At 40.4% G+C, this 9791-nt stretch overlaps 1 non-coding gene across 1 annotated transcript; it reads left to right on the forward strand.

The window, feature by feature from the left end:
- The first annotated feature begins 9219 nt into the window (after positions 1-9219).
- On the forward strand, positions 9220-9324 carry LOC128564120 (U6 spliceosomal RNA). The gene has a single exon (XR_008373998.1). It is a non-coding gene; the product is annotated as a U6 spliceosomal RNA (small nuclear RNA).
- The last annotated feature ends 467 nt before the right edge of the window (positions 9325-9791 follow it).

The following is a 9791-nucleotide window of genomic DNA, read 5'->3' on the forward strand; positions in this document are numbered from 1 at the left end:
TAGTAAGGAGATTTTAAAATTCATTCAGTTAAAAAGACCTATAAAGAAATAAAAAGTTTTTTATATTTACAAATATTTATTAAATGAATCCTAGTAAGTTTGGTTCTGTCTCCTCTGACGATCATTACTGTACAGGAGTGTATGGATATCAAAAGGATAACATTGCTATCCTCTTGTCTTAAACACTTCATTGGTAGGAAGATACAACAAAGCAATGAATTCTGTTCATTTCAGTCTTTCCCAACAGTACACACTTGAATACATCTACTTTGGATATATTAGAGCTGCTACTGATATAAACAGAATGAACATGGTTTAGAGTTTCCTAATAGTGAACTATGTGAGTAATTTGGGATAGGTACTCAAGGAGCACTCACTGTCTGCCTTCCGTGTAACAGGCTTAGTAGTGTAGACTAAGGGTTTTGTTTCTAAATCCTCAGAATACAAATTCATTTTACTCATTGGTTTCACCTGACTAATTTACTTCTTTGACAAGCACGAAGCATAATCAAAACCAAATCCTGCTTTAAAAGTTGACACATCCTCCCACTGGTGCTCAATAGGCAGGAATTCTGTCCTGATTCCCCAGGGATGCTGATTAGCAGCCAGCTAATCAGGGGTGAGTGGTGCAGTGTTTCTGAGTGAAGATTATGTTCTCTGTGCCCATAATTCAACACAACTGCACACCTAACTATCCTCAAGGACGACATGGCGAGGATCCTTTGGTACAGCCAGGAAGCGTCAAGACTTCCAACTTTGGCGGCGCCTGTGGCTCAAAGGAGTAGGGCGATGGCCCCATGTACTGGAGGTGGAGGGTTCAAACCCAGCCCCGGCCAAAAAACTGCAGAAAAAGAAAAAAAAAAGACTTCCAACTTATCCTGCTTATTAACAGTGACATTTTCACAGTTCAAACATAACACCAAATGGGTCTAGTGTGAACTTAACTCAGAATCCTAGACTCTAGACTCTGTGGACCCTAGGCCACACAGCAATGGTGACAAATCCTGAGCCTGCCTCTGTCCCTCCTTTGATCTGATTCTCTTCTTTCTCAAGATGTAGCTCTTAAACTTATAACCTATAGAAACCTGTAGATGTCTCCATTTTCTTGATTTGGAGAAGTCATATTACTTTGCCAAGTTCTGAAGGCAAGAAACCCAATCCTACTTTTGGAAGAAGAAAGTCCAACTGACCTGAGTGCTCCTGACATCAAGGACACCCACAGTTTAACCAGCACCGACCCTCTGTGAATGAAGCCTGTGCCAATTTCATTTACAACTTGCCCGTTCAAAAACATGCTCGTGTTGAATACATGATGTGACTTTTGCTCAGTAATTAACTCCAGGGATTTTTTAATTCTGGGGGAGGCTGAACTGGGAGGGTTGCTCACACAGTATTCATTATGTATCCACAGCATACTCAAACCCAATTTGTTATTAGAATTTGCCTTTGGAGAGTTATTTCATGGGAGACCACGTTTCTCTTTGGTCTTGTTCCTGTGTGAAGTAGACAATTCCACCTAACCACTGTAAATTTAGAAAATAGAAACTGCATTTGAGTAGGGTAATTATTTTGCTAGGCTTTTTATGCTATTTAACTTAATTATTCGCATTAATCCTCTGTGCATTTCTAATATATTTTCACAATTCCTTTAGATTTTTCCAGCATCCCATTTTGGTGGATGTTTTACTAAATAATGCCTATTATCACCTTAAAAAAAAAAAAGTGTCATGATTTAATTTAGTGCAATTGAGTTTAAATTGTCCTGAGATTGTTTATGTAAAAGATTATCACATCTTTTATCCTTTCTGACAAGTGTTTTATCATATATCCACAATTTATTGGTAACACACGGTGGAGCCTTTTGGAAGTAGCAGGTACATTAAAACATTAAATACCTGCTCTAATTCTGGCTGGGAGTTGCTCTAATTCTGTTTGTTTTGGATGAGTTTTTGCTTTTTCTTTTGAAAATACAGTGTAAGCTTAAGTACGAGAGAATTATTCTAGCATTGCACATTTTAATTTTTATGTTTAGTCATATCCTTGTATCAGAATAATTAAAAGCAATTTTAATCTTCATCTAATTTATGAAGAAGAAAAGTTGAACTGTGAAGTCACTGGGTTTTTCAATTAGCTCCAGTTTTATGACACAAACAATAAGGAGTTTCCATTCCTGCTATTTCTTCCTCTCTTCTAAGGCATACATGAATCACCTCGGATGGTTATAATACGGTTTCTCCAGGAACTTGGGAACTTAATTAGGAAGAAGGAGCTCAGCGGCTGCTGGAGGAGGGCCAGTTCCGTGAGACTTCCTGCTGCCGGACACAAGAGACCAGCAGGGTGCCCTGGCCACCTGGGCAGCTGTTGGCTCCACCCTCTTTGAGCGCAGGGAGCCCACAGGGAGGAGGAGCCAGGACGTGGGCGTCACTGACTGTGGAACCCAATTGGCTCACGCCAGAAACGCTGACGTCACAGCAGTTCAGATCACCGCCCTTGGTCACTGGCCATGTTGAGTAGTCAGATTCATGGTTTAGAGTCCATTTAGATTCCACCTGTTGAGATTCGTGGCTTTGAAAAGTCTTGTCTGTAGGTGCTTTTTTTAAAAAATCTTATTTTATTTTTTTTTATTAAGTCATTTGTACATAGATTATAAATATATTTATGCTATTCTGGGATTCGCTGTGTTGATTATTTGTACAAATTGGAGTGCTTACATCCTACTAATCAGCATACTTTCACCTCATTTACCCAATTACAGCATTAAGACATCTGTGTTCTACACCTAATAGATCCAAGTTGTACTTGCAATGTGCTCCACAGGTGTGGTCCCCCTACCAACTCTCCCTCTGTCAGCCCACCTCCTCCCCTCCCCTCTCCCTCCCCTTCCCTCCTTCATCCTAGGCTAGAGTTGTGTTTCATTTTTCATACGCGAGTGTGAGTGATTATAAATTGGTTTCACAGTAGTGCTGAGTACATTGGATAGTGTTGTACTTACCTTCTTGTGGAGTTAATTGTGCATGGTAGATATGCCTGCCGCCTGAGCCAGTTCCTGATCCAGTGTTTTCTCCCATCCTGTCCTTTATCCTGCCTTCGCAGACACGTGTGAACACCTGGAATTAGGACACCCAAGGCCCTGAAGAGCCCTGCCTCGCATTCTTCCCTCCTCCGTGGGCAGCAGAGCGCCCTCGCCTGTGCTTCTGTCCCCCGACCCACCTTTAGTCCTGGGCTGGCTGCACCACACAGTGCTCACTCCCTCCCATTTGCCTCAATTTGCTCAGTTTTTAAGTTCGTCTCTTTATTATAGCTCATTATGTCATTTCCACTTTTCCTTCTAGGCCTCTTCCAAATTCCAACTGTCTCCTTCCAAAGATTCAATCTTTCCTCCCTCCATTCTTATTTCCTCTGTCGCATGTGAATTTTTTATTTTTTAGCCCTTTAAGTCCCCAAAGCCCTGCAGTTAAAAATGCTACTGCCATACCTACAGCAAAGAAAAGGAAGACTAAGTGTTGAAGTAAAAATAGAATAAAGAACTCGTGCCACGAGTCTCGAATGCTATCAGAAGTGGGAGATTGTCCACTTCTGTCCCTGAGGTGAAATAACACTGCAAAGAACTTCTCCAAATTTCTTCCTTCTAAAAAGAGAACAAAAATTGTTCATTTGATTGTTGAAGATGGAAAGCGTCTCTTCCTGGCACTGCCTCCCTGCAGCACTGGCTCCACCAGCCCCGTCTCTAAGGGAGGGATGCTGAGTAAGAGCTCAGTCTGCTGCACAATCCTCTGCAGACAAGTCACCCAAGGCTGGCGTTAGGGAACAGGTTTAGCAGGTGCACAGCCAACCCACAAAGAATACATGTTATCCGCTCTACCTTCATTGGTTTTTTTAAATGAAAGCTGATAATTTGACCTATATCTATGTGAAACTTGTACTTGGTTCCTAATCAATTTGGAACTCAGAAGGCTGGAAAAGGATGTTTGTAATGACTACTCACCAACTACAAAAACAGAGATTGGAAAAAGCCATCCCGTTGGTCTGCAATTTAAAAATCTCAGAATAAAGTTATAGGTGTACAACCATTACAGAGAGCAGGCATCTCACGTTCTCTTTGAATTTGAATTGGACAGTGCTGTCCAGTATGGTAGCCAGCAACCACACAAGGCTACTGAGCATTTGATGTGTGGGTGGTGTGAAGAAAGATGGCAAAAATCTTAGGTAATGAAAAGTAAAGTATCTCAAAAATGTGTATGTTGATGACATCCTACAATGGAGATATTTTGGAAAAATTGGCTTAAATGTAATAAAATATGTTATCAAAATTTAATAAAAGCAGTGGTAGGGTCTCTTTTGATATCGTTACATGTATAAAGCCCTCTGAGCCTTTTTCTCTAAGTTGCTGAATTTATTGGGGTAAAGTTGTTTCTAACATTTCCCTTATAGTCTCTGTATGTTTTACTTACGTGCAGCTCATCACACTTGTAGTTTCATGTACCTGTCACCACTCAAGAGGCAGAATGTCCCTGTCACCACAGGATCTTTATAAAGCCACCCCTCCATCCCTGATCCTTGGCAATCACTAATCTCTTCTCCATTTCTTTATTTTTGTCATTTAAATAATGTTAGATAAGGGGAACCATACAGTATAGAATGTCTCAGGATTGGTTTTTTTTCTGTCAGCAAAGTTCTCTGGTGATTTACCCAAATTGTTTGCACATGTCAACACTTGGTGCCTTCTAAACCCTGAGCCGTAGTCTGTGGTGTGGGTGTTCCAGTTTGTTCAACCATTCACCCATTGAAACATGTCTGGATTGTTCTCAGGTTTTGGCAATTCTGAACAAAGCTGCCATAAATATTCCTTTTTGTGTGAACATAACCTTTAATTTCTCCTAGATAAGTGCCCAAGACTGCGATTGCTGGGCTCTGCGGTAGTTCCGTGTCTTATTATCTTTTTAATTTCCATAGAATTGGAAGTGATGTTCTCTCTCTCGCATCTGATGTTGGTAACTTTCTGTTTTCACCTTTTCATGACCAATCTTGCATTTAGCTTGGTTGATTTTATTAATCTTTTCACAGTACCAGTTTTTCCAGTTTTTAAATACACTTAATTTTAGAATAGTTTTAGATTGACAGAAAGGTTACAAAAATGGTACTCAGTCCCTACGTACCTCTCACTCAGTCTCCTCATTATTAACATCGTAACATTAGTCTGCTGCACTGTCACAACTAAGAAATCAACATTGGCACATTACTGTTAACTACGTGTAAAAACCAAAGCCTTTATTCAGATTGCATTGTGTTGCTGTCCACTGGTCTAGTCAGGGATACGGAGGCAGACACTGCAGATGAAATGAATGATTTATTAAGGGATGGCTGGTGCTCGCTCGGGCACAGCAGCAATCAGCTGTCTTTACTCACTTTCTCATATACCCAAACTCATCAGATAAAAAAAAAATCTAAGAAACAAGGAAGACAAAAGATTCCTTATCAGGGTTAATACAGCAAAATACGTACACACCTTTCTAAACCAAGAATATCTTGTTTAGAGATAAACAACAATGGACATGATCACAAAGGGCGGGGTTGTCTGTTCTGTTTGCCCACTTCCCTATATAACTAAATGAAAGTTATAGTGTAAATAGAGGTAGGGGATTAAGTGCAACGGTTCATTGCCCCAGGCAGATGATCTGTCTCTAGCTACGACCTGGTGAGAGCCCTCCAGCATATTCTTTCCTTTAAGGCATGGCTGCCTGCATTTTTCAGCAAAGCCACTTATGTGAGCTGGGGGAGAATATCCCCCCAAACTCACACCTAGCCCAAGTACTGGAAATGTCCCTTCTCAGGGTCTCGTGCTTCAAGGAGCATAAATGAGACTGATTCACCTTACACTCATCTTAGAAGGGGGCAGGGGACTGTGCCCCTTCAGCATTGGTTTATCCACTAATGTCCATTCTAAGAGCCCAGCCAGGATGCCCTAATACATTTAATCACGTGCACTTACAGTCCTCTTGGGTGTGACAGTTTCTCCGAAATTCTCTTGGGTTTGAGGATGTCAACAGTTTTGAGGCATGCTGGTTGGGTGTTCTGTAAGATTTCTCTCCGTGTACTTTTCCCTTTCCTTTTCCTTATGTTTAGAGTGGGATTGTAGGTTTTAAGGAAGGAGACCATAGAAGTGAAGTGTCCTCATTCCATCTTACCAGAAATATCTGCTATTAGCAAGGCTTAGTACTGTTGCTGTTGACCTTGAACACCTGGCAGGTTTCTCCACTGAAAGTTACTCACCCTCTCAGGCCACATGCATGGAGCCAGTCACTAAGAGTAGGCCACGCCCCGCATGGGGGGTAATGGGAAAAAGTAAGCTCCTTATGAAGGGGCTCAGCTACTTTCTAAATCTCTTACTTTTCTCTCAAATACCAGAATCGAATAAAAATTAAAAGTTTTTCTTATTCAATCCTATACTATTTATCAGCTAAGTGTTGGTATGGAAATAAGGTGATTTCTGCTTTTCTATGGCAAATGTACATTTAGACTATGTCTAATGTTAAACAGGTTTTCATCCATTGGCCAACTTGGGGATTTAATCACCATTTTTCATTTTGTACCTGTGGGAAAATTCATTTTAAGACCTAAATGACTCATACTAACATACTTCAGAAACAAAATGCACTCACCAGTTGGAGGTTATTGTGAAGACAGAAAGAGACCCAGGGCTCCCTCTTTCTTTTTTTTTTTTTTCTTTCTGCGCCTTTATTTCTTTTTCTAAATATCTATATTTTGTAGAGTGTCTTCACTTTCCATCATCCACTCTTTCTTTAGATGTCAAATCTAAACCTGTGTTCCCAGCTTTTGAGACACTTCATTTTGGACCCTAAAGTCTGTCCTATTTTATTTTCTTTCACTTAACTCATATTGCTATGCTAATGTGCAAATGAAAATATTGGGGCAATTCAACCTTCTAAATTCCTCTAATGACCATTTTTGGTACTTAGCACTAAATTGCTTCATTTTCAACTCACTGTTACACTTGAAGCTTTTTAGCATTTCTCTAAATTTTGTTTAAAAGCCATCTTTGTTGATTTCTTTCTTTTTTTTTGTATTTCAGTAGTTGCTATATTTCTGGAACTTTAGCATTTCAAAGGCTACAGTCATAGTTGTAATGGTCCCAAGAAGAGCTGCAGAGTATTTGTCTGGTCCCAAGAAGAGCTGCAGAATATTTATCAAATGTCTGTTAATATGCCAGACACTATTTAGCTCTGGACACAAAGTATACATGGGAGGTTAGTGGAACACTATTAATCTGAAGGGTCTTATCCAAGGTCCTCTTTAATTCTCCACTCTGCTTCCTGACTGGACATTCCCAAACACAAAACCAGACCTGCCACTATTTTATTTTATTTTGTTTTGTTTTGTTTTATTGTATTTTACTTTAATTAATTAATTTATTTTGAGACAGAGTCTTACTCTGTCACCTTGAGTACAGAGTACTTTGGCATCCTAGCTCACAGCAACCTCAAACTCTTGGGCTTGAGCAATCCTTTTACCTCAGCCTCCCCAGTAGCTGAGACTACAGGCGCCCACCACCACACTTGGTAAGTTTTTCTATTTTTAGTAGAGTCAGGGTCTTGCTCTTGTTCAGGCTTGTCTTAAACTCCTGAGCTCAAGTAACCCACTTGCCTTGGCCTCCCAGAGTGTGAGAATTATAGGCATGAGTCATAGCTCTGGGCCAATACCTCAAGAGTCTATAATCTTGGGGAGAAAAACATTACATTCTCTTAACTTATCCCCCAAGAGTTGTGATAATGACCAGTCTTATTGGTTTTCTCTCTCTTTTTAAATAGTGGTAATAGATCTGTCTGGGTTCTTGTGCAAAGGTATAGTGAGACCTTAATAAGGCAATTGTTTTGAAAAAAATATAAGGATAACATAATTTTATTTCCTCTTGATTGTAAACTTTTCATTTCATATTTTTACATGACATTAAGAAGCTATGTGTTTATTCTGTTCATTTAAATGGAAATCTGAAGAATGGATAGGAGTTAGTACCAACAATGGGTCTTGGAGTGAGGCATGGATGTCTGGAAAAGAGAAAATCTCACATCTGAGCTCTTGAGATAAAAGTGTCCTGGCACATAGGAGGAGGTTGCCGGCCACTATACAAGAACCAATAGCTCCAACATGAGGTATTGCCACCAACTCTTAGAATAGTCCCAGAGGGTAGTTCTGCACTCATTTGAAATGATTGGATCTGAAGGTCTATAAACTTCTCAGAATTACGGCCAATATTATAAGTGAAAAATCTGATACATAGTAGATTTCTGGATGGATTTTTGAGAAAAGGTTCTGGGACATTTACTACTGGCTAATTTGTTAGTGAAACTGTCTCACTAATAGTGAAACTGTAGCATCCAGTTACTTCAATAATAGAGCTTTTATTAGTGAACAATAATATAGCAGTTATATTTTTAACTTTAAAAAATTCCATACATTCCTTCTCTAGACTTTGATTGTAAGAAAATAGAAACCACATGCTAGGTGAGCTCTAACAAACCTTGCTTTCCACACTCCCAACTCACGTGTATGTACCTTGTGGGCAAATGTCAGCATTAATGCATATTCCCACATAGTATATGTGTTGGAGTCTCAAGCCCTGGTGGGAAATATGTTAGCTGTCTGTAAAATGGAGAGGTTATCCTCTTCCTCCAGTTTTTTTTTTTTTTTTTTGGCCAGGGCTGGGTTTGAATGTGCCACCTCCAGCATATGGGACCGGCACCCTACTCCTTGAGCCACAGGCACCGCCCTCCTCCAGTTTTTTTTTTGAGACAGAGTCTCATCCTTTTGTCCAAGCTAGAGTATGATAGCATCAACCTAGCTCACAGCCTTGAACTCATAGGTCCAAGTGATCCTCCTATCTCAGCCTCCTGAGTAACTGGGGCTACAAGTGCCCACCATGATGCCTGGCTAATTTTTCTCACTCTTGTTCAGGTTGGCCTCAAACTCCTGAGCTCAAGTAATGCACTTGGCTTAGCCTCCCAGAGTGCTAGGATTGTAGGTGTGAGCGACCGTGCCTGGTCCTGTTCCCTCATTTTTTTTTTTTTCTCCACAAAATGAAGTGGAATCTTAGATGGGAAATCAGAATTGCAAGGGCCTAAGTAGGCAGGCAACAGAGAGAAACATCCTTTTTGTGACCTACGGGTAGGAACTAGCTGTCTCAGGAGAGGAAGGGAGGACCATGTGCTTTCCTTCTGCACATATACTAAAACGGGAACAATACAGACAGGATCAGTATGGCCCCTGAACTAAGAGGACACATAAATTTGTGAAGTGTTCCATAGTTGATTTAAAAAAGGAAGAAGACCTCACTCAAAATAAGATAAGATGGATGAGAAGACTTGAAGAAAATGAAATAAATCTCAGAATACATAGAGAACAGCATCTGGAAGGAAAGAACACCACGTGCAAAGGTCCTGGGGCAGCAGTTTTCCTAGTGTGATCAAGAACTAGGATGGTAACAGTATTGCTGGCATGAAGACAGGGAGTGAGTGAAGAATAGGAAATAGGGCCAGAGGGAAACTGGTTGCCTGGGAATCAGGTTAAGTAGAGCCTTGAAAGCCATACAAAAACTCTTCTTTTTATGTGGTACAAGATGGGAAGATACTGGATAACTGAGTCCTGGCCAGCTTCCGGGGGTGTGACCAGTGAAAGTTTATAGAGCTTCATGTTGAGAAGAGCCTCATGCTTCTAGTGTTTCTCTAGAGTTGCCTCTTTCTACCTTTTATTTTGGTTTTATAAACAAAGTCCAATGG

This window comes from Nycticebus coucang, chromosome 13 (genome assembly GCF_027406575.1).
Source record: "Nycticebus coucang isolate mNycCou1 chromosome 13, mNycCou1.pri, whole genome shotgun sequence".
Classification (NCBI taxonomy): Eukaryota; Metazoa; Chordata; class Mammalia; order Primates; family Lorisidae; genus Nycticebus; species Nycticebus coucang.